The following is a 25,275-nucleotide window of genomic DNA, read 5'->3' on the forward strand; positions in this document are numbered from 1 at the left end:
TCTGTGATTCGCACCCTTGGTGTGGTCAAAGTGAGGCCGTCGCTCCATTTGGGGAGTGCAGCGATGGGTTTTTAATCATCTCTGAATTACATCAAACTCTGCAGGATTATCTCCCCTGCTGCCATCTGCCTCTTAATTAAATTGTCTTTAGACTGAGTTTGTCTATTGGGATGATATGTGAGGATCTACCTAAAGGAAATCAATCGAATAACCCCATGATCCCTTCGAAACACTTTTTTCAGAGCTTTGTTTTTTACCTCCTGACCTGCAGCTGGTTCCTTGTCCCTGTGTAAAACACCCTGTTGGTAAAGATTTTCTGGTTATTTCCACACCCGTGTTTACCAGTGTAGTTTTCCCAATGGCGAGGGTCTCAAAAACGATGAGATGATCTCATACAGCCCCTCAAGTGTTAGTAATTTATCCTTAAATCCAGCCCACAAATCAGTTATCATTTTCTAAGATTTGCTTTAGACTTTAATGTGATCCCTGTCTTAAGGACTAATATGAAGTAGCCTAATATGTTTATTAAAAGTCTAAAATATAAATATAAAAAGCAGGACAGTGATTTTTTTTTAACCTTTTTTAGGACCCAAAAATAAGATGATCTCTTGAAAGGGACCTTCTTCATCTATACACTTAATTTGTTTGTTTGTTTTCCAACATTTATACTCTGTTAGGAAAATACTTAGACTGATTTATTATACAGAAAAACTAAATTCTAAAATATTTTTGGCTTTTACATTGCCTTTATACTAAAGCAAATTATTGAAAATATTATTTAATTTTTAAATTGTATTTATTTTTTAATTGACAATTGACAGTGTTTTTAAATTATATCTTTTATATTTAAACAAAATATTTCTTTCAATATTTTTCCATCAAATTATATGCAGATTTTTTTCTACATGGTAAAAAAGCGTGTTTACAGTAGTATAAAATACACTGATTTCTAATCCTTAAAATATTACTGTATTATGTTTTATCAAGTGGTGAATTGTAAGTACTGAATGTAAAAAAAATCATTACTTCATTATTATTTGGAAATTCCCCCTGATCTGAGACAACAACAAACAAGCACTCATTTACTATTGCCTATATAGTGAACGTCAAGTGTTGTAGAGAAGCAATTTTGGATACATTGCATATGCATTACATTGTATGTGGTGCAACAATACTAGATGGCTACCATTAATAATCAGTAGAGCCGTCGACACTGGGTGCGCAAGTTTAGGCGCGCTCCTTCAGATGATGAATGCCCATCCTTATAAATTTAAATACCTGACCATTACATCAAAGCCGGCTTGTGATGTTTCTGGTCTCTTAATAGGACCACTACCTGCCTGATCTTCAAGGAGCAAATTACAGTTCATTGCAGGCATCATTAGTCCACTAAACATGCAGAGCAGTGTGTGTATGAGGGTGAGATGAGGCGCTCAACTCTGAAAAGGTCTGTCCATGCATCAATAACTATGCCAATAAATGTATACAGTTAAAATTCAAGGTGCTAAAAGAGATCTGTTTGGTAATTTGAGAGCTCTGCTCGATGGTGCTGATCCGTTCCTGAGAAACAGCTGATGTTTTCAGCTACATTCTGCATCTGATTTGTGTACACGGCATTATGTATCTGTCTGAGAGATATGAGGAGAGATTTTGAGGAAAAAAATCCATCTATCCTCACATTTACAGCAGGATCATTGTACCAGCGTAAGATATTTATGAACCCACTTAGGAGGTTCAGGAGGATGCACACACGCATGCATACTTACACTTTGCAATAATGTAACGTCATTGATCTGTAAAATAGCCTGTGCTGGTTTATTCTCTTAGAGTGGTTTGATGGTGGCGAGCCATACTGGCGCAAACAGACGCCAAACGTTCAGCCAAGCTCCAAGCTGATCTGCATCCAAATTCTGCTGTCCATCCATATTCTGCTGCCATAAATTTCCTTAATTCGCCTTGTTCATAAGCTAAGTGTTTTTAATTGATCTCACTTTGAGCATTCATCTGGAAAATTCTGTTTACTGAAGTCGTAATTGAGATGCTGGATAAAAATAAACTATTGGTTTTCCACACAGATGCTGCATGATCAATTTTCATCCCAACACTGAAACCGAAAAGGATTTCATATTAGTGATGCAGTGCTGTAAGATTTCAGTACTGCAGGATTTACTGTAACATTTCAGTACCCTAAGGTTTCAGTTTTGTAAGGTTTTATTGCTTTAGATTTCAGTATTGTAGGGATGCATTTCTGTAATTTATGCAATTTTGTAAAAGTTTAGTACAGTAGTGTTTCATTACTATAATATTTCAGTCTCAATACTGTAAAATGTCAGTAGTGTAGATGTTTAGCACCGTAAAATTTCAGTACCTTAAAGTTTAGGTCTGTAAAATTTCAGTATTATAGAGTTTTGATGTTGTATGATTTCAGTACTGTAGTGTTTTAATATTGTGATATTTCAGTACTTTACAGTCTCAATACTGTAAAATGTCAGTAGTGTAGATGTTTAGCACTGTAAAATTTCAGTACCTTAAAGTTTAGGTCTGTACAATTTCAGTATTATAGAGTTTTGGTGTTGTATGATTTCAGTACTGTTGTGTTTTAATGCCATGATATTTCAGTACTTTACAGTCTCAATACTGTAAAATATCAGTAGTGCAGAGTTTTAACACTGTAAAATTTCAGTATTATACAGCTGTATGATTTTAGTGCTATAGTTTTTAATATTGTAATATTTCAATTCTTAATGCTGGAAAATGTCAGTGCTATGCTGTTTTAGTATTGTATGATTTCAGTACTGTGGCTTTTTATTACTATAATATTTTTTATGTACTGTAAGATTTCTGTACTCTTGGGTGTCTATGAAGTACTGTAAGATTTCAGTACTTTACATTCTTAATACTGTAAAATATCAGTGCAGCAGAATTAAATATTAATTGACTTAAGTACTGTCGTGTTTTAATAACTGTAATATTTCAGTACTTTACAGTCAAAAGATAAAATGTCAGTACTATACAGTTTTGTATGATTTCAGTACTGTGATTTTTTTTTTTTATTACTGTAATATTTCAGCACTTTACAGTCCAAATGTAAGACATCAGCACAGTAGGGGTTCAGTGACGTAAGATTTCATTGCTTTATGCTTTTAATACTGTAAAATATCAGTGCAGCAGGGTTTAATAATGTATGACTTTAGTCTTTTTTGCTGTAGGGATTCATTATTGTAAGATCTGAATGCAGGGCTTATTCCTCAAAGAATTGCTGGCTTTGATGTTTTGGTGAAAATGTGTTTCATGAAGTGTAAAATCTCTTCTGAGAGGGCTTGTGTTCTTCTGTCGGATTTACCCGAAAGAATTCACTGTACTGTTGAGGCTTAGAGTTTGACAGCATGTATTGTAAGACTGAGAAATATCTGGTTTTGAGACCTAATGTAGAAGAGTGTGTAATTTCTTTTATGTGGATAGTTTTAATCATTGAAAGGTCTGGAGGCAGGATTTGAACTGGATTCTCTGGACACAAAACTCTATATATTATGTTCTATAGCCCTTAGAGACAGCGGAAAAACAGGTCACTCCAAAACTGGTTCAGGGGTTTTTCCATTCAGTGACTACATTTATAAAACATTTTTAACATTTGCCCTCTTTCCTATTCGTTTTACAAAACAGTATATTGTCTGTGTTTTTAATTAGCTAAAGTAAATGAATTGAAGTTAATATGTCAGTTGATCTGATCATGTCTGTGCATTGTGTTTTGGAGGAGTGGCCACTGTGTGTGGGGTCTGGCTATTGGTTCTTTCATCTGCATACATAATTAAGTAGGTTCCAAGAAGGAATGGGAACTTGTAAGGTTATAAATAGTTGTTGGTAGTTTTCAAGGGTTATATTTGGGTTTAGTGTTGTCAGTGCTATTTTGTATTAAATTATTGTGTTTAATTTACACTATAGCACATTCTTGCTTAATATGAACATGTAAAATGAACATTTTTAGATGTGGTTTGATTTACTTGCATCATTCTATATAAATTAAAAATATATTTTTTACTAATAATACGGTTCTGAAATGTGTATTAACCTTATTAAACTCTATTTTTCCAGTATATCTTCACGTTTTCTCCAACTATGAACCGGTGATCGTAAAATTAGATGCTGGTAATCCTGACAGCCCTTGACTCGCTGTGTGTGCGTGTGATCTGAGTCAGTGTGGGTAGATATGATTGTTACCAGCATAGCAAGAGAATACAGAACAAGAGAATGAGATTTTGTTGGTTCCAGATGAGATGAGTGCTGTGCTGGAAACATCTTTTAAAGTAGCTATTGCTGTCTCTGCACTGCAGCCTGCGGCTGGGAAATGCCATCAGTAATACAAAGAGAAATATCTCAACATAGTGTATTGTGTGTGAGCCCAGCTAAAGTGAGCCAAGCCATTTCTCTCCACTCCCTTCCCTCGCTGCTTTGATCTGACAAGCTCAAATCTGATTGGCAGCTTCACGAAACCTCTCGGAGTCAGTGTGTGCAGGTTTTTGTACTAGTCCATCTGGAAACAAAGTCATGTCATTTTGGCAGTGCAAGGTTGATAAAATGAGAACTATTAAGAAAGTCCCATATGTTTTTCCAAATTTGTTAGGTCAGCTGCATTAAATCTTTAAAAGATACACTCTTAAAAATAAAGGTGCTTCACGATGCTATAGAAGAACCTTTTTTTTCTAAGTGGTTCCATAAAAAACCTTTAACATCTGAAGAAACTTTCTGTTTCACAAAAGGTTTTTGTGGTGAAAGAAGATTCTTCAGATTATAAAAAGGTAAGAAAGAGATTGTTCTTTAAAGAATCTTTGACTGAATGGTTCTTTGTGGAACCAAAAATGGTTGTTATATCTATGCCATCACTGTGACGAACCTTTTAAGCGTGTAACCAGAATTTAATTGGAGATGCTTAGTTGTTAGTAACCAAAATTATCCACAAGAATAACAGTCTACACATTATTTTTGTCTGAATGATTTTATAAACCAACACTGCTGAATTTTTATATAAATATTATACATGTATTATTTGTATACTTTATCTATATTGACAATGCTGTAAGTGAATAAATTTTTATTGTATGTTTTAGATATTTTTCATTGATGCACTACAGCATACTGATGCTGCTGTCATTAGACACACACACACATATATATATATATATATATATATATATAATTATTTTTTATTTTTTATATATATACAGTATATATGTATATATATATATATATATATACATATATATATATATTTTTTTCAACATTACCAGCATACAAACACTGTTGTGCCATTTGCCAATAGTTTTAGTATTGTTTTAATTTTAATTGTATTATTTAAACATATTTCCTCGACTGCCTATTAATCAACTGTTGCACATACAACAAACTGTGGTTGATTTCTTGACATGTTGGTCAGCTGGTCGATCAGATGGGTGATTCTTGGCCAAAACAGTTTGTCAGTCAAAGTCTGGCTATACGAGACCAGGCCAGAATAAGACACAATATGGACAATGATCAAAAATCTGTCTTTTTTTGTCAGTAGAAGCCATTAGTTTCTCCACTAGAGAGTATTGTGTTGGATTGTGCATGTCACTTTGACCTTTCTAGCCCTGGAAAGAGGCGAGACGGAAATGGAGAGAGAGCAAAAGAGCAGGATTATTCTGAACTGAAAGCCGTTGTGTGTGCAGACGGAGTTTGTGTCACACTGGACTTGTAGATCATATCAAGTGTCGCTCAGACGTCAGATTAGGCCTAATATGCGTCTGCCCTCATCACGACGTCCTGTGCCTTACAAACTACTGAGATTTGTCATGCTGTTCCAACATTAACTGTGAAATAAATCATGTGGTTTGGAGGATGCCATTCTGATGTTTGTTTTCTCCTCGCTGATGGCTCTATTCCTGTCGGTCTCATTTTCCCCAGTCACAAAGAATCAGCCAGAGAAACCAATGCAGGCATCCAGCACCAAATGAGAGTAGAAATTGGCTTCGGCGAGTAAATAAAACAGCTTTACATGGTTTGAGTTTAATTTTTAAGAATGATAGTTTAACCCTCTCTGAGTGACGTGAAGCTTTTCAAAGACGGAAACCGTGTACTAGAGAAAGCATCTGTCGCATCTCGTCTGTCTTCTAGCTACTTTTACATCCGTGTAAATTTGCCATCAGAAGATGGTCTTGTTTTGTTTTTTAACATTTAAGCCACTAAAATGAATATATTATGAACAAACGTCGTGATTGGCTTGCTTCAAATGACATCACAAATTTTTAAAGACATTTTGGGCTGATTTATAAATTACTGTATGTGGAAAAGGCTTAATGCAATTTAACTGGTTTTGTGGGTAAAGTATGACATTTGTCACTAATAAACAGAAAAATAATGTATTGTATAATAATGTGTGTTTATTCATATATATATATATATATTTTAGTACCATTAAATATACTATTACAGTATTTAGTAATTTAAATTAGCTTTTATATTTTCATTTTTGTTTGTTTTTGAAATTTTGTGAAATTTTGCTTTAATTTGTTAGTTTTAGTCATTTTAGTACTTCAACAGATAGTAGCCACATTTTTTAAGTTTGTTTGTCATCTAATTTTTTTTATTATGATTTCAGCTTTATTTCAATTGATGAGCATGATTTTTAATAGTTTTAGTTAACACACACACACACACACACACAGATACATATACATGTGTTAACTAAAACTGAAACTATTAAAAATCATATAATATAATATATATATATATATATAAAATTTTAGCTCACACTTCTTTGAGATATATATATATATATATATATATATCAAAGAAGTACAAAGAAGTGTACACACACGCGTGCTAAAAAAAATTAAATGGCCACTATGAAATATTGCTGGTAAATACACATCTCTCAACCTCTCAATTGATACAGATGCCACCATCTTGTGACAGGAAGTTCAGTTTGAGAACTTGAGGCTTGTTAGCTGTGACACACACACACACATACACACACTCATGTGTTAAGAGACTCCGATCCTGTGGGTTTAGTCTCTGCATAGCCATGGCGTCTGCAGAAATCTCTCATAACTCATCTGTTAATGCAGCCCAGTCGGAATAAGACCATCGATCCAGGCGTACGTCTGTCTGGAAAATCTCCTGAACGCAGCTTTAATCTGATTTATCACGCGGAAAGGAGCTGAAAATCCTGGGCCGCCCATTTACTGAATGCAGTTATGGGTGCGTGTGATGTGTACTGACCCCTATGAATTTAAACAGACAGCTGTTATGTCATGGGAGGCCGTTTGTTTATGCTGTTCACAGCTATTGTGTTCAAACAGCTTCTTCAGGCAGATGCTTAAGGTGCCTGGAAAGTGATTTTTTTAGGCAACATCAATCTGAGTGAGAGCAACAGCGCCTCCAGGACCTCATGTGCAGTACTGCAGTCAACAACAGCAAGGAAATGATTCTTCTGGATGTTTTCCTTAGAACAAAAATGCTGTAGGTTGTATCATGAGGATGTTAGAAGGTAATACCGTAGTACTTTGATATTGTGGAAATATGAAGTCATTCATTTGTTTAGAAGATTTTACCTTGATCTCACTTGACGCTATGATTATTTTGATCATGTAGCCTTGAAATGATGACCAAATTTTCATTATTCAGTCAATTTTCCCTCACGCTGTGCAGAGATAAATTATGAATCAAGTATATGTAAACATTGGAATGTGTCAGATTTGGCAATGTCTGTGCTGGCTACATGTCCTATCTGTAAGCCTATAAATTATTCCTGAATCTTGTGTGGATCAAAACCAGTGATCAATATTTTTCTTTATTGCTTCTCAGGAGTTTTTGCATTCACCGCTATTGCTTTTTGGTCATAAATGTGATCCTGGACCACAAAACCAGTCTTAAGTGTCAATTTTTCGAAATTGAGATTTATACATCATAATAATAATAATAAATAAGCTTTCCATTGATGTATGGTTTGTTAGGATCTGACAATATTTGGCCGAGATAAAACTATTTGAAAATCTGGAATCTGAGGGTGCAAAAAAATCCAAATATTGAGAAAATCGCCTTTAAAGTTGTCCAAATGAAGTCCTTAGCAATGCATATTACTAATCAAAAATGAAGTTTTGATATATTTACGATAAGAAATTTACAAAATATCTTCATGGAACATGATCTTTACTTAATATCCTAGTGACTTTGGCATAAAATAAAAATTGATAATTTTGACCCATACAATGTATTTTTGGCTATTTGCTACAAATATACCACAGCAACTGGTTTTGTGGTCCAGGGTCGCAAATATGGCGGCTGTGAACATTGTATTGTTTAATGGTAGCCTGTTGGATTACCGCATTTATTCAATAGCTTATGCATGTATTATTCTCAAGTTGCTTTGGATAAATGTATATTTACAGGTTTGGAGTATGACAGCCTATTTCAAAGTATACTATGCTATTACCACCATGGTGTTTTCTGTAAGAATAGACATTTAATGTAGATATCTCAGTTTGATCACACATATAGTTCCCCTTAAAACATTTACCATGGGAACATATAAAATTCCCCCCAAATACCCTGCTACTAAAATTAAACTGAGGTAACTTGGTGTTAGCCTTAAAAATAACCGTCAGAAAGGTTCCTAATACATTCAATATCGATTGATTCTAGAGCAGTAGACTTACTGATATTTTGGCGGGAAATGTGGTTCTTGCGGTAAACTGTCGTGAGGAAGAGACATAGCTTATTTCTCTCAGTATTTGCGTGAGAATTAATCTTACACGCACGTTTCGGTGCAGTTTATTTGTTCAAACATTTCTGAGACTAACTGAACGCGACTCGGAGACGCGCGCGCGCTCATGTGCGCGTGTGTGAGGTGCTCTCATTCGCTCTGGGTGAGTCCAGACTGCAGACAGGAGAAGAACCCAAGCACTGCTGTGATTTTAATAGGACAGACGGAGGATTGCAGAATATCCGTGCGACTCCTTGAGCCGAGAGATCACATTGATGAAGATGATGATAGTGTCTGTGATCATATGAAGAGAGTTTATATGTAGCCTGTGTTTCTATGAAGGATCGTCTGTGATCGTATGAAGGGTTTATCAGACACGGATATAAGCACTTTCAGCGGTGTTTGTGGACGGATCGTCGCGTTTTATAAGATGAACATATCCGCCTATGTATTATTGCAGCGATACAGAATGATGCTGTAAGTTCACAACGCTTCGGATTTTAAGGCGTGTGTGTGTGTGAGAGAGAGAGAGAGAGAGAGAGTCTATATTATAAAAGCTATTTAAGAGTAAATGCTGTGTGTGTGTGTGTGTGTGTGTGTGTGTGTGTGTGTCTTTCAAAATTAAAGTATTAAATAAATATATGCATTTCATCTATCTATCTATCTATCTATCTATCTATCTATAACTTTACATAATATATTGTCGTAGCCTATCTCATTTTACTGTTAAATCTTTGGCAGACTTCTTATTGTCAAGATCCTAGACAATTCACAGGCATTTGGGTCAGTCAGTGTTGACTGTGAAGCTTTCTTCTGGATTAATGATTTTGTATTGTAGTTATTGAAGAGATGACAAATATTTCACCACACAGGGAGAAATCAGACATGGTTAGAAATGGAGAGGTGCTCAGGGCAAAAAAAAAAAAAATGCCTTTGAAAGTGGGGGAACCTATAATGACTTCTTACCCAATAGCCTGATTTGTGATATATAGTTTGATATAAGTCCCATTAAGGCCTTCATATCGGCATTGATGGTTCCATTAAGTTCCTTTAACACCTATGGAATCTTTCCATCGCACAAATGGTTCTATAAGTCATTAAAATGTTCTTGAGAGTAAGGAAGATAATGGCTGTTTTAAGAACTGTTCACTGAAATGTTCTTTGGGGAAACAAAAAATGATTCTTAAGAGTGCATGAAATTGACATAAAAGGATGAAAAACATTTTTAGAACGTTACTCCCTTCATAAAAGGTCCAAAAAATTGAAAAATTGACCATTGCATGGTCATTTCATTGTACTGTCTAGTCACAGAACCATGCAGAAAGGCTTTAGAATGGTTGGACAGAGCTGTAGAATCATCATTCAATAGGCTCTAGAATGAGCAGCTGTCTTTAATAAGTGCTGTGCCATTCAGTGAAGTTGATTTCTGAATTGATCTGATTTGGAATTGAGGATTTGATGCCAGGTGCTGTGGTATCTCTGTCCACACAGAATATTAAATCAGTCTGGGCAATTTCAGCCCAGCTGGCTCGGGCTATATTGGGTTGTGTGTGTGTGGGTTATCCGTTATGTCTGCTGCTGTTGGATTAGTTCTTCATATAAATCTCACAGGAGCTAAAAGATTTCCCACAGAAATATTGGTCCAAATATCACTTCCTCAGTTTGAGCTATGAAATCAGGGCCCTCGTGAATAAACCTCGCGTACACATAAAACTTGGAACACCGGGCTCGGAAGAGCGTGTTCGCCATTTGTTACGCCCACGTGGGCATTTATGAAAAGCAGGCTTGACGTGACAATGTGCTTGCCGTCGTACAAACGTTTGACCCGGTGCATTTAATGTCTCCAATGGTGAAAAAAATAATGTGCGTTTCATTGTGATCGCTGGTTTTACAAATGTAATCACTTAGCACTCGTGGTGCAATAAAGGCACCGGCGGAGAATGAATTCACTTTCTGTCAACAGAAATCACTTTCATTACTCCAGTGTGCAAATAATATGATGTACAAATAGGTCTGACTGATGTCATTTCTACAGGGCCTGGATGAATCTCTGATTCGGATATTTTATTTGATAGTGACGATGATATCTGGCTTTACACTCAAGCTGTGAGACTGGGCTTCTTGATGAACGCATTTGCAGCACAGTGTGAGGTGATTTCAATTGTATAGCCAACAAGGTGACCGTGTGTTTTTTTTTTTTTTTTTCACTCGGGTACTCCGTATCTGGCTGCAATCACCAATCCTCAGGGAGTAAAGGGTCATTTACATGTAATACTTTACCAGTAAATGTAAAATCTCTCATTGTTTATTCACCTCAATGTCATTTTTAACCCATATGACTTTCTTCCATAGAATACAAAAGAACCGAAGCCTTCATGTTTCGGAAAAAGAATGCGTAAGATTATCCTAAAAAATGTTCAGTACAATTTATGTGCTATATCCATGAGTGTTCTGCAATTTATGATTAATAGTTATTCATTAACCATCTTCTCCTGTACAGTGAGCCGCTGCTATTGAATCAGTGATTCAGTGAGTCGACTTTGTGTCCAGTTTGTGAATGTATCAGTTGTTTTGACAGGGATCAGCTGATTCATTGAAAAGATTTGTTCAAAAGAATTAATAATTCACAAATCAGTGCTACTTCTCATTAACTGAAAAGACAGTGCACAATCCTTATGGACTACTTTAGAGTCTAAAAATAATGGATAATTGGATTAATAAATATGAAATAATACATGAATAAAGAATGAATCATTCATGAATCAGACCCTGTGCTACTTCTCATAAACTAAAACGATTGTAATATTGTGCACAAGTTGTATGTAAGTCAAAAATAAGATATTTTTGGATAAATAAATATAAAATAATTTCTGGTAAAGAAAAAATAATAATCCTGAATAACAAACGAAATGCAATCATTCACGAATCTCATAAACTGAAAATATTGTAATAAAGTGCACAAGTCATATGTACTACTTTTATAATTGAATATTAAATAATTTTAGGTAAATAAAAAAATATTAAATAATTTCAAATAATAAAAGGCTTGATTAAATAAAAATGAATGATTCAAGAATCAGACTCGATGCTACTTCTCTTATGAACTGAAAAGATTCATTGTAATATTGTGCACAAGTTGTATGGACTACTTCATCTTTTAATTAACAGAAGAAAGAAAATCGTGCAGGTTTAGAGTAAATAATGACAAAATTGTCATTTTGGGGTGAACTGTCCCTTTTAAGTAAGTGTACGCAGAATCTAAAAAATTCTAATATGTTTTTACACAACCTTTCAGTATGGAAATTATGCTAAAGCTTTCCAAACATCAGGGATCTCTGCTCTGTAGGTGGATTCACTGGCTTTTTGTGTAGCATAAGACTTTAAATGGCAGTGTAATGGTCTGTGGTTATGCAGATGAGAGGGAGGGGCCTGCGAAGGGGAGGAGTTTGTCCAAGTGTGTCTTATTGCTAATGACTTCCTGTGTCGCACACACATGCTCACTTACCCCTAGCTCTTTAAAGTCAAATCACTTACAGTCTCATTGTCAGAGCGAGAGAGAGAAATAGAGCAGCTTACCGCTAATCTTTAAATGAAATGCTTTTTGCCCAGGAGAAAAGCCCTACTGAATAACTATTATTTTATCCATTAGTTTTGCATTAGTTTCTTGAAATTTAAATCGCTGTCTGTTTAGCGAATAGTCAGGCACGGTGCATCCAAATTAAATTATTTCCAAAATCTGGATTTTTGCCTGTGCGTTTGTCAAAGGAATACTCCTCTCATAGTTGTTATATTACAGTAATATTCTCCAGCAGATGTTTAATGTCACAGCATCATATTACGCTTTAAAAAGACATTACGTGCAGTTCAAGACGTTACCATAAAGCGACATGAAACTGCATTTATGTATGATACATGAACGCTGGATTCATGTTTTTATGATGACTCGGAGGATGTTCTGGAAATGAATTGGCAGTAACGAGCCAGCAGAGCTCATTAGTGTTGCAGGGAGAAGATGCTCTAGGCCTGCTGAGTAAATGTTAATCACAATGGAAGACTCTATGGGAACAAGTTGGAAATGTCAGGTAGTCGTGCGGCGGTGCCTGGGTTGTGGGTGGCGCTCGTGTTGTGCTTGTGTTTTTTCGTCTGTCTGTGGGCAGTGCCTGTATTGTCACTGGGCGGTAAAATTGAGTCAATACCAGAATTTTAGCTTTAGATACCATAGGCAATAAAAAACCTGCCTCAGATGACATGATAAAAGTGAAAATTATTTTAGGAACAACACTTCGTAAAATCTTACAAATTACATTGTAATTTTGATTTCTAAATTTTAATTTAAAATTATATATTAGAATTTATTTTAATAAATAAATGAATAATCCAAACAGTATCAAAATAAATTATTATTATTATTATTATTAAAATATACCATATTTGTTGAAATAAATTTTATATACTGTATGTATATATATATATATATATATAATTTGTTTTATATTCTTATTAAAAGTATTTAAATAAACTAAATACAATATATTATAATTATTATTATAACAAATCAAAATTCCAAAATCAAAATTAGTGATCTGTTTTGAGCCTTTACTGTTATTTTGTAATCTTTATTGTTATTTTTATATGGGATTAAATTATATTATAAATTACGTGGGTAAATATAGACTTTTAATTTCCAGATGTGCATGTAGCCTAATGCAGTTTGACTAAAATGTTTTCCCAAAATTATTAGGGAACTATTTGGATGTGCCATTGGTTCTGCAGGTTCATGATTATCATTTTGTCTGTTTATGCGAGATCTTTACTGCCACTATTGTCACATTCCGAATTGTGCGAATGAATTTTGAGTGTGTGCAGAGCTTGTACTGTAATATGGTAGTGCTTATTTTCTCACTGCAGGAAGTTTTGAATTGTAAATGTGGGCGGTGCTTGTAGTGTGGCTGTGGGCGTGGCTTCTGTTAACATGCAGATCTGAGGCAGAGAGTGTGAGTACTTCTCAAACAGCCATAGCCTGTTAATGTATTTTCAAGTGTGTGTGTGTGTGTGTGTGTGTGTAATCAGTATTCTTCTCAGTTCTCAGGCCAGTAGATCGATGGAAGCTCAGCAGCTGGTTTTGCTTGCTGAATGAGATGGCAACACCCATCAGGTTTATGTGTGTACATATACGTGTTTGAGTGTACAATGTAGTGTGTATGTCTACGTGTGTTTGTGTGTGTATCTTCGAGGTGATTGGCGTTAGTGATCTGAGTTCAGAGTGCTTCTAAATTCTTCAGGACAGTGGAGTCGTGCAGTGATGCTCTATGGCGATGCTGCTTAAAGCTCCGATTAAGGTGTGTGTGTGTGTGTGTGTGTTAAAGAGGCTGAGGTAAGCATTCCCAGGCTAACGCTTTCTTTAATTGGATTTGTTTATTCATCAGCAGTCCTTCTGGATTTACTGCTTGAGGTAAATATGCCGATAGCACCAGCAGTTAGCCTAGATCCACACGAGAGCATCAGTTCAGATAATTCATGTTTCCAAGAGAATATTAGATGAGGAGGTGTGTCAGAGCCGTCTTAAAGGGGCCACTTTCTTAAAAACGTTGCTGACACATCCTAGCATACTGTTCAAAAGTTTGGGGTCACTGAGATTTATTTCATGTTTTTGAAAGAAGTCTCTTATGCTCACCAAAGCTGCATTTATTTGATCATTTTTCTCAGTAAAAAGAGAAAATATTTTTACCATTCAAAATAACTGTTTTCTGTTTAAATATAACATAAAATGTAATTTAGTTCTGTGATGCAAAGCTGAATTTTCAGCATCATTACTCCAGTCTTCAGTGTCACATGATCCTCCAGAAATCATTCTAATATGCTGATTTGCTGCTCAAGAAACATTTTTTATTATTAACTGTTCCTCGTTATTACATTTTAAGGATTCTATTATGAATAGAAAGTTCAAATAATAGCATTTATTTGTAGTATACATAGTACACAGTAGTACACATATATAGTCAATAATCAGTCAATATTTCATCATATTCATCATTTTTGTCATTGAGAAAATTAAACCAAATATTCAGACATTTTATATATTAATTACTATATAATTAATAGATTGGACTAATTTTTTTATTATTATTTAAAATGATCATGCTGTTTCTTCAAAACAATTGCTAGAGCTCCATAATGTTTCAATTAAAATCTTTTCAATTTTCGCCTCACCTTCATTATCGTTGACAAAAACTAAACAAAAAAGTTTTGAGAAACATTTTTGTCAGTAAATTTGTTTCTTAGGAATGTGGTCTACATAGTGCGTACCATATAATATAATGGTAAAGCAAGCCCATTGCATTGTGGGACGGTGTAATGTTAACCTATGCAGAAGCCTATGAAGTGTGTAAGTGTGTTTTTGTGGTTCTGTAGGATTGATTTACGTTGTTGATTCTCCTCTCTGAATCATTCAGATCAATCGGCAGCGACTAAAATAGAACGCAAGCTGAGGTTTGAGTTCTGAAGAGAGGAAAAGAGCGTTGTAGAGGCGGTGGAGTTACAGTGGTCATGTGATCTCAGCCAAGGGTTCGCGTTTCAGGAGACGATGAGTGTGCGGCGTTCAGCAGACGCCTGGAGACAGAACGCGATTCATGAGCCTGAGCGAGAGAGACAGAAAACTGTTGGTGAAAACTGAGCTAAGTGTGTGTGTGTGTGTGTGTGTGTGTGAGATCCCTGGAAGCCAGTGTTAAAGAGGAAAGAGAAAGGAGGGGTGTGGTTGTGCTCCATTTCCAGATAGATAGAGAGAGGATGACACAGCTAACAGCACAGACAGGAAGCTTGTTGATGGATGATGGACTGATATCAAGAGTCTTTCCATATTATAGATGAATGCATAGTTCGATTTCCACTACACAAACTCCCTGATGGATTCGCAGGAAGACGACCGGCTCTATGAATAGCATCCCTGCTGGAACAAACCCGGGTCACACCAACTTAAAGGAATGTTCTGGGTTCGAGCTGTAACAATTCGGAAAGGCACTTTGACTCAAAAAAGAAAAATATCGGCAGTTTTTTCTATCAGATTAAAACTGAATATCCATGTACGCTACAATACAAACGTTCTGTCTCCATTTACTCAATGTACTCACAAAAACCTTTCATTATATTTTTATGTATTACCATGAAACTGCTGTGGTAGAACTGCTTATATAATGTTAAAGTATATCCAATATTTCAACTTAAAAGAATACCAAAGAAAGGTGTGTTCAGTTGGCTCAAACTCATAAAAAATGAAGGCAGAATTTCATCCATCTAGAAAAGTAGTCCTCCACCTCCAAGATGATTTAGAAAACTTCACAGATCAAATAATAACAGGTTCTTACTGAATAATTCATGCAAGTGATTTAACAAAAAAATCAAGCTTCACATTTATGCAAAGCATTTGCTCTGTTTACTTCCATTTTAAATGTGTCACTGCATATTTTGCTGAGGGAAAATCATTTTTAGTCCAAAAGTTGTCATTTGAGCTTGTATTTGAACCATGAACATTCCTTTAAAGGAATATTCTGGGTTCAGTACGAGTTCAGTCAACAGCATTTGGAATAGTTCACCTAAACATTTTATGGCCTCAGGCCATAAAAGATGAGTATGTTTCTTCATCAGAACAGATTTGGAAAAATTTAGCATTACATTACTTGCTCACCAATGCATCATCTGTAGTGAATGGGTGCCATCAGAATGAGAGTCCAAACAAATGATAAAAACATCACAATAATTCACAAGTAATCCATATGACTCCAGTTTATCGATTAATGTCTTGTGAAGGGAAAAGCTGCATGTTTGTAAGAAACAAATCCATCATTAAGGCGTTCTGGCATCTGAATCAGGAAAGAAATATGCACAGATCAAACACCATTTACAAGCAAAAACCGTTTTAAACAAATATGTTGGTAGCTTTTGATGTGGGAGTACAGATGTTTTTTGTTTGTTTGTTTGTTGTAGATTATCTACCAGCCCTAATTTATGGTATCTTATTTTTAACTCGTAATTTTGAGTTTACATCTTGCAATTTTTACTTTTTTCTTGGAATTGGGAGGTTACATCTTGCAATTCTGTTTCTGTTTAAAAAGTCGCAATTACCTTTTTTATAATTTTCTTCCGGGCACAAATAAGCCTCCAAATTTACTAGCTTAACCAAGTCCAGCACTCTTAAAAATAACAGAACCATTCTATTATAGTATAATGGTTCACAGAACCATTGATGCCAATAAAGAACCTTTATTTTTAAGAGTGAGGGTGAACCACTGGCTCGTATTCCAGATATATACCGTAAATGACAAACTGGAAACTATGTAAAACCAGCAGCCACTTCAGGCTGGTTTCAGCTGTGATAGTCTGTGTTTCAGGGAATGTCGGTCGATGCCGGTCAATACTGTTGATGGGCATCAAGGCATTAACATGTTCTGACTAAAACGCTTGAACCGGTGGTGAAAAAGAGGAGCTTTTCCAGAGCTGTTGAAAGAGTGTCAAATCGAAACGCCTCACGCTGAATGTGTCATTTCGCACATTTGTGTTGGTGTTTCGGACGTGCCTGAGTCCATCCCTGTCATTAGTGATGCAGGTCTGACTGTATTTCATCTAAATCAGAGAATGAATCAGGCGGTGCGGCGTGAATTTAAAACAGCTCTTTAAAATGACAATCTGTAATGAGTCGCTCTGACAAGAAACACACAGTTATTAAAGAAAACTGTGTGTGTGTGTGTGTGTGTGTGTGTGTGGATTGAAGAGCCTTGCACAAACTAAATCGATATCTGTGCCTATATTTTATATGGACCCTGTCAGAGTTTATCTGCAGCCATCATTAGAACAGAATACAATATAATGGAATAGATCTTTAAAGCTAAATTAATTTTGGATACAGCTATGCAGGGTACAACATTATTCATTATATAATAGACAATGTACAAGATACAAAAACATACAATAGACCTAATTCATGAGCAAATTGGTGCGTAAATTGTTTGTGAACCCATTATATGTTATTTAAAATGATTCCTATACTTCAGGAACGATTTGCACAGAAATGTGGCTTATGAATGAGAATCATTTTGTAATATATAATACAGTACAGACAGTTTATAACTAATTATTCAGTCACACTGATAGTGCAGGAATGTTTTTAATATTTTTTTTTCTTTTACATGGCATGTAAACGAATGACTAACCTATTAAAATGGTCCCTAATATTTAATAAACCACTTGACTATATTTAAAGGGACAGCTCAGTTATTTTCTATTATTTATATGCTATTATGGCACTGTTGGATATAGTAAGATTTGCAGTCATAAAGATTAAAACAGACAACACAAATTTACATTTCAAGTGCAGTGCTAATGTTATGATTGTTGAAGTTTTAAATTCAATTGATTAGACACTTTTTGTTATTAAAAAAACATTAAAACATAATAAAGAAGAATTCAAATGTTGCACAAATGAAGCAAGTTTTGGGTGGAAAATATGATAAGTACGAGCAGTAAGAATACTGATGGTTTGACTATTTATAGCTCACACAAATATAGGGTCAAATAGTGCATTTTAACTACCAAGTGAATGTGGTGAAACTTATCCTGAGTGAATGTGTTCACATCCAGCTAATTTGACAACTTAACATGCTAGCTTTGTTTAGACATAAGCCACTGTGTTAAAAAACCGCATGAACTGGACAAGCTAATTACCAGCTAGCATGCTCCAGAATATCTACCTGGATTTTCCAGCAGGGAACAAACTGACAGCAGGGACTGAAAATGACTCAGTCAACTTTTACAGGTTATGTACTGAAGTTACATAACACGTACATACAGAAAGAACGATGTCTGTTGAAGCATATTCTGAAAAACAAGGACACCAGCAATCACCTCGTTTTAGGTTCTGCATTAAAGTAACACCTGTCTGTGAAAACATATGCGCTCCTTCCTTTTTAGTTAAATAAATTTCTCTCGCACTCCGAATAAATGAAAAGGGAGACGCTTTGGGGAACAGTGAATGAGTCATGAGATAGACTGAACCAAGAAACCCACACACAAACACACACACACAGAGAGATGCTATAGGATGGTTTCCTAGTGCGTATTATGTATTATACAACAACATTTATCATTTTGTGTCTTTTGAGGTCATACCAGATCAGTTTGTGTGGAACAATGAGGAAAAAAACTAAAATATCTGGTCATTACAATCATTGCAATGATTTCTGAAGGATCATGTGGCACTGAAGACTGGAGTAATGATGCTGAAAATTCAGCTTTGCATCACAGGAATAAATTCAATTTTCAAAATATATCCAGACAATTTTAAATGGTTACATTGAATTTGACTGTATTTTTCATCATAGTTCAACCCTAGGCTTCAACACATTTTCTTTCCTTTCTTCACATTAAACAAATTGCCAAAAGAAATTGTCGTGAAAACTGCATGACTGCTGATCAAGGGGTCTGCAGGGGTCAAGTGGAGTCAGTCAGGGGGTCTCTGTACACTCCAGTTAAAGAGGGAAACCTGCTGGTCATGTGCATGTGAATTTGCCCATGATGCATCAGACTGACAGCACTTATCTCTTAATGTCTCTGTTCGTCAAATGCAATGCAAACAATCAATTTCCCAGCGTGCATTTCTGCATCACATCTCCAGGCCTCCTCCTCCTGCATGCAGAGCGTGATTACCGGTTCAAAACGCAATTTCATCCCTGTATAGACTTGATCAGTTGTAATTTGAGGTTTCTGTAGCTGTTGGCTCTCTCTCTATGAATATAAAAGACATTTTCTCCGACAAATTGAAACAATTTCACAAAACTTTGAGAATAAAATCATAGCTAAGGCAAGGTATGTCTGAGACGATGTAAAAGGCACAGTTCACACATAAATTAAAACGTTGTAATCATTTACATTTTGGAGCCTGACAGCCTCTGAACTAGCTTTGTTATATGGAAAATAAAGCAGCTTTATGTTCCATGAAAGAAATAAAATCGTTTGAGTGAGCCAGTTTTTGTCTTAGAGTAAAAAATAAAACAGGTAATTGAAATAAAGTTTATAATATTTCATTAAACTGTATTATTGAGAAGTACATTCTAATTTTACTTTGAGTTTCTGTGTGTATGTGTATTGCTATTTGATTTAGTGTGCGGCCCTAGTTTTGATTTATTCATTTAGCCAAATCTATGACATTCCACGTTATACTGTAAATTCAGTTTTCATAACTGGATTCTTTGTTTTTCACATCGTAGAAATCATAGAGCCCTATGCAGAATTAACAAAGCCTCAAAGTATAAGGGAAAAGTGTGCTACTTCTTTTTTAATGACTTTTAAAAAATGTAAAAATTGAGTTTTGTGTATCAGAGTTTCAAGTCATTAGCTTAGCGACATGCTAATGTCAAACTCTAGTGGAATCGGCTATGAGTGTCCCTTTAAGGCAAGTCAGTTCACTTAACGGCCAGAAAGGGATCGTTAATGGAGTTTCTGCCCATTAAGAGCGTATCAGATCAATTACTTGCGAGGCTCCATTTCTGTTAGGTTGATGCACTAGAAGCTAGCTTGCTTCGTATACGATAGACAGTGAGGCTAGGGTTTGCAGGCTAGCCTATGTTTGTGCGTAAATCCTGCTTTTAAAACCCTCATCTCACACTCAGCGAGATAACCTGCCCTGTGTGATTGATTCCTCAGCGCTCAGACGTCTTGTGTGTTGGACCTCGTTATTCCAGATTCCAGCTGCCATTGTGGACTCGTGTTGATGCTTCTTTTCCTGCAGCTTCAGGGTCAATGTGTCTCTCTCCCCTCAGAGAGAGAAAAACAGAGAGTGACAGAGCGGAGAAAGTGGAAATCGGAGACGTTTGAGCTCTGAGGAACTGTTAGGGCTGTAGGATGGAGCTAGTTTTTCTGGGAGGAGATGTTTTTAGAAGGTCAGCAGCAGATCTGAAGCTCTGAATAGAAACCTAGTGTACTGTCTGCACTCCCTGAGCCAGAGTTACTTTACAGACGCAATAATAGCGGAGAGGCGAGTAGAGGGTCTCTAATGAGGGAACACTCAGTCACACTCTGCTGATTCTGCAGCAAGTGCAACAAATAAATGAGCGGATTCACCACGGACCATGAGAAATGGAGTGTGAGTGTGTGTGTCTTAGTTCTGGACGTGTTGCAATCTTTCACTGCGTCCTGTGCACAGATGTTTTAAATGAACGATACGATCTCATTCCTGACACTTGTTTTGCATTGAAAGGAAGGTGTTCTGTTGCAGCAGAGAGATGTGACTGGTTTGTTGGTTGTTTTTACCTTCAAAGGCTGACTTTAAAGAGGAACCCAGAGGAACATTTTGTTGCACAGATGTTGCTCTTTTACACCTTAGGAGACTTAAGGGGCATTTACACAACACCATTTTCAAATAAAAACAGAGCACTATTCGTGTGTTTTGGCTGTTCATTTACACAACAATGCCATTTTGGGGGCTTGAAAATACAAACGTAAAAAAAAAAAACGGGTTTAAAATTTCAAGTTTTTGAAAACAATACCATTATTGCCTCTGTGTAAACTGCAAAGATGCAAATTTGTGAAAACTGTAACGTCTCGTGTATGTGTAATACACGTTTAGTCTATAGGTATGTGCATAGGCACTTAGCATTTCTGTACACAATGACATTACCTGGCTTGTATAATTCAGCGTTTTTAGTGGTTTTTGCGGATCCATGTGAACTGGGATCATTTTGACAACCTTGTTGTCTGTATGCGAAACGCAAACAGACAACGTACGTCGTTGTCGTGTAGGTGAAGTGTATAATTTCTGTGCCACTAGCATCACCAAAAAGAATTGTAAAAATAATGGAACACATCTCCTGAACACTCGCCTCGACTTCCATTGGTCAGATTAATTGATAGCCACGCCCCAAACTCATGCCATTGGTTGAGCCACTGTTGCTGTACTTAAAGGCAGGGTAGTTTATTTGGTCAAAAGTCAGTTGAAAGTCTTTTCACTAGGGTTGCAAAGGGGAAACTTTACAATTTCCGGAAACTTGGCAAAAATTTCTGAAGTTTTCAAAAAGTTGACAAAATATCTGGAATATTTCCGAAATTTACCAGACATTTCCACTTCTTTGCAAACTTACTCTTCACATCCCGATAGCAATCACTGTGGTCTAAGTATCGTTGAATGCACAGCTAGCCGTTGATTATCCCGTTTATGCCATGGTCATTTGCCAGCATTCACATATTAAAGATGTTAATAATATTTGAGCTGCAATATTTGACCGGAACGATAAAAATGACGGTTATTTTCATCTGTATTACTATTCAACTGTAACTGTATGTTACTATGGTTACCAATGTTTATAGGAAGCACATTAATATAGAACGTGATTAAACTGACCTCGAACTACCTGTGCAGTTAAACAAATTTAATCAACACCTACCAGCCAATCAGAATCGAGTATTCAGACAGACCATGGAATAAATGTATTTATATCATCTGTGTAAGGCGTAGGATTTTAAAATGTTCGTCCAATCACCGTTCGCGCAGACATGATATTTCATTAGCGCTTTCCATTACGCTAAAATGAAAGGCATTATTATTGCAATATTTTGTGTTTTTTTTACTGTAATGTTTTCTCACCGGTGAATGAGACGAGGTAATCTGACAGCACTGCATTCAGTCCTCCACCAGCGCCGTCTCTCATCATGTCGCCGATTAGCCTCCGGTCTCCTTTTGCACGGTCATGTGTTTTGAAGGAGGCGTGGCTTTGAAGAGTGATTTGCAAGGAGGGTGGGATCTTATGCTTTCAAAGTTAGCTTGCTATTGCTAGCCACGCTGAAATCGTCTACCCTACCTTTAAAAGTCATGCACTACCTTTAAAAGTCATAAGGAGAAATTAAAATGTACTCTAATGAGATAATTATTCACATACATTAGAAGTACAGTGCTATGAAATTAATGGATGGCAACTCAGATAATTTCTGGTATTTGGAAATTAATGAGGAATTAATGAGTTCATATTTAGATCTCTGATTTTTAATTGCAGACTTGGTATCTTGTCAAATCTGAGCACATTTTGAGACATTATAGATCTTTTCTGAAATTCTAGAGGAGAAATGTGTGATATTACTTAGCAATGTGTTCTCCATTTATTCTTACTACTTTCAATTGTGATATTAATGAGCTCTCATCTGATTTTTTTGTCCCTTGAGGGATATTTTTTTTACTCATTAAAAAATGCAGAAATACTAATTAATGCATAATTGTAATCAATTTTAATTTAATGAATTGGCAAGGAGTCTGTACTTGATGTTTTGGTGAACGGATTCAAGAGATTTAAGTCACTTGGAAGACTCAAAGTCTTCTAAATAGTAGCAGAGCTTCGTTAAGTCAGTTAATCAGATTGATTTACGGATGAGCCGGAGTTGTGTTATTCTTGTCCAAATGTGTGTAACTTTGATTGTCCTGTGAGGTGTCTGTGTGCCGAACTGACCTACATGAAGCTGAGGTGAAATAAGTCCGCCTGCATGTGTGTTAGTGTGTGTGTGTGTGTGTGTGTGTGTATACAGGATTAGCGAACAGGCTGATTCTGAACTAGATTAGACTCTTAGCGTGCTGTTCCTTTAGCAGTGACAGATGTGAGGAGGATTCTGCTGCTCAGGTATTTAACTGCCGTCTTTAAGTGGGATTGTTGCCAATGGGAAACAACGTCCTGCTCCAGACTGCATTAATTTATAGTCTTACTGTCAATAGTTTCAGATGTATCATAAATATATAATAGTAAATGATGCAACATAAGGAAATACGATCACGTCAGAATAGAGAAGATGCAACCTTGTCATGTTCATTAGGAGCTGCCTCACCATATTGCTTTACAAATCACCTTCTCGCATTACTTCACATACTAACTTACCATGTTACTTACATGCTACCTAACTGCATTACTTTACACACTAACACATTGCAGTACTTTACATTGTTTGCCATCACATTACTTTACCCACTGCCACTCTGCATTCTTTCAAATGCTATTTCTCTTTACATACTTCTCTGCTGTTACTTTGCATATTACCACAGTTACTTTACACACTGCCTCACTTCATAACAATACACGTTACATGCATTGCATTATTTTTTACATTGTATTTTACACTCTACCCTCCTGCATTATTTTATATGCTACATACAACTTGTGTACATACAAATTTGTTGTTACTTTACACATTATCACAGTGTTACTTTACACACTAATGCAGCAAATTATACGTTACCAAACTGCATTGTTTCAATTTACAGTACTTGTTACCTTTTACTTTAATTGATAGTTTGGTGCATTACTTTTCACACTCTGTGTGAAAAGTTGGTGTGTTACTTTTCACACTTTACATATTAATGTAGCAAGTTTTTATATGCATTACCAAACTTACAGGACTTGTTACCTGTTACTTGTAGTGTTACTTTACACACCACCTCACTGCATAAAACCACATGCTACTTCAGTTTAATTTACAGTACTTGTTACCTGTTACTTGTAGTGTTACTTTACACACCACCTCACTGCATAAAACCACATGCTACTTCAGTTTAATTTACAGTACTTGTTACCCGTTACTTGTAGTGTTACTTTACACACCACCTCACTGCATAAAACCACATGCTACTTCAGTTTAATTTACAGTACTTGTTACCCGTTATTTGTAATGTTACTTTACACACCACCTCACTGCATAAAACCACATGCTACTTCAGTTTAATTTACAGTACTTGTTACCTGTTACTTGTAGTGTTACTTTACACTGCGTTATTTTACATCCTACCTGTTTTACATACTAGTTTTCAGCTTTCTATACACAGACTGTCACTTTACACAGTATGCACAGTTGCACACTAATGCAGCAAATAACAAGTTATCAAACTGCATTATTTCAGTTTACAGTATGTTACCTGTTATGTTCAATGACAGTTTGTTGTTACTTTACGCCCTACCATACAACTTTATTTTACGTGCTTTCTCTCTTTTACATACTAGTTGGCTTCATTACTTCTTTACACACTATCACAGTGTAATTTTACACACTAATGCACTAAGTTATTATGCATGTTACCTAACTGCAATATTTCAATTTACAGTATGTGTTACTTCTGTCACTTAACATGTTTGTTTGCTTTACTTTGCATATTACGTCACTATATTACAATTCACATTATCTCATTGTTTTAGTTTACAAACCACCTTACTGCATATTTTACATTCTGCCTCTCTTTTACTTTATATACACGAGTTTGCTGCATTACTTTACACACAAACAAACTGCATTACTTTATAGATTAATTCACCACATTACTGTACAGACTACCCTATTGCATTACTTTATGCACTTGCGTCATTATTTTACATGCTATCTTTATTTTATTTTACAGGGGATTAAAGGTCACAGACTCCAACAATGGGATTTTCAGTAGGAGGGCTTAGCAATCAGGCATTTATTTTCATGTTTTCAATGTGAGATAATACAAAAGATTTACAAAGACAGATCATTAGCTGAATAAT

At 35.7% G+C, this 25,275-nt stretch overlaps 1 protein-coding gene across 3 annotated transcripts in view; it reads left to right on the forward strand.

Annotated features, from left to right (window-relative positions):
* lingo1a (leucine rich repeat and Ig domain containing 1a) overlaps positions 1 to 25,275 on the forward strand; it is a 90,338-nt gene that overhangs the window by 58,647 nt on the left and 6,416 nt on the right. The window contains exon 1 of one of the 3 annotated variants that reach the window (XM_058766718.1): positions 8,808 to 9,214. The exons of the other annotated variants lie outside the window; for them this stretch is intronic. The gene's annotated coding sequence lies outside the window, so the exon portion shown is untranslated. Of the gene's footprint in view, positions 1 to 8,807; positions 9,215 to 25,275 lie in introns of those variants that run through there. 3 annotated transcript variants of the gene reach the window in all.

Source organism: Onychostoma macrolepis, chromosome 25, assembly GCF_012432095.1.
Source record: "Onychostoma macrolepis isolate SWU-2019 chromosome 25, ASM1243209v1, whole genome shotgun sequence".
In the NCBI taxonomy this organism is placed as follows: Eukaryota; Metazoa; Chordata; class Actinopteri; order Cypriniformes; family Cyprinidae; genus Onychostoma; species Onychostoma macrolepis.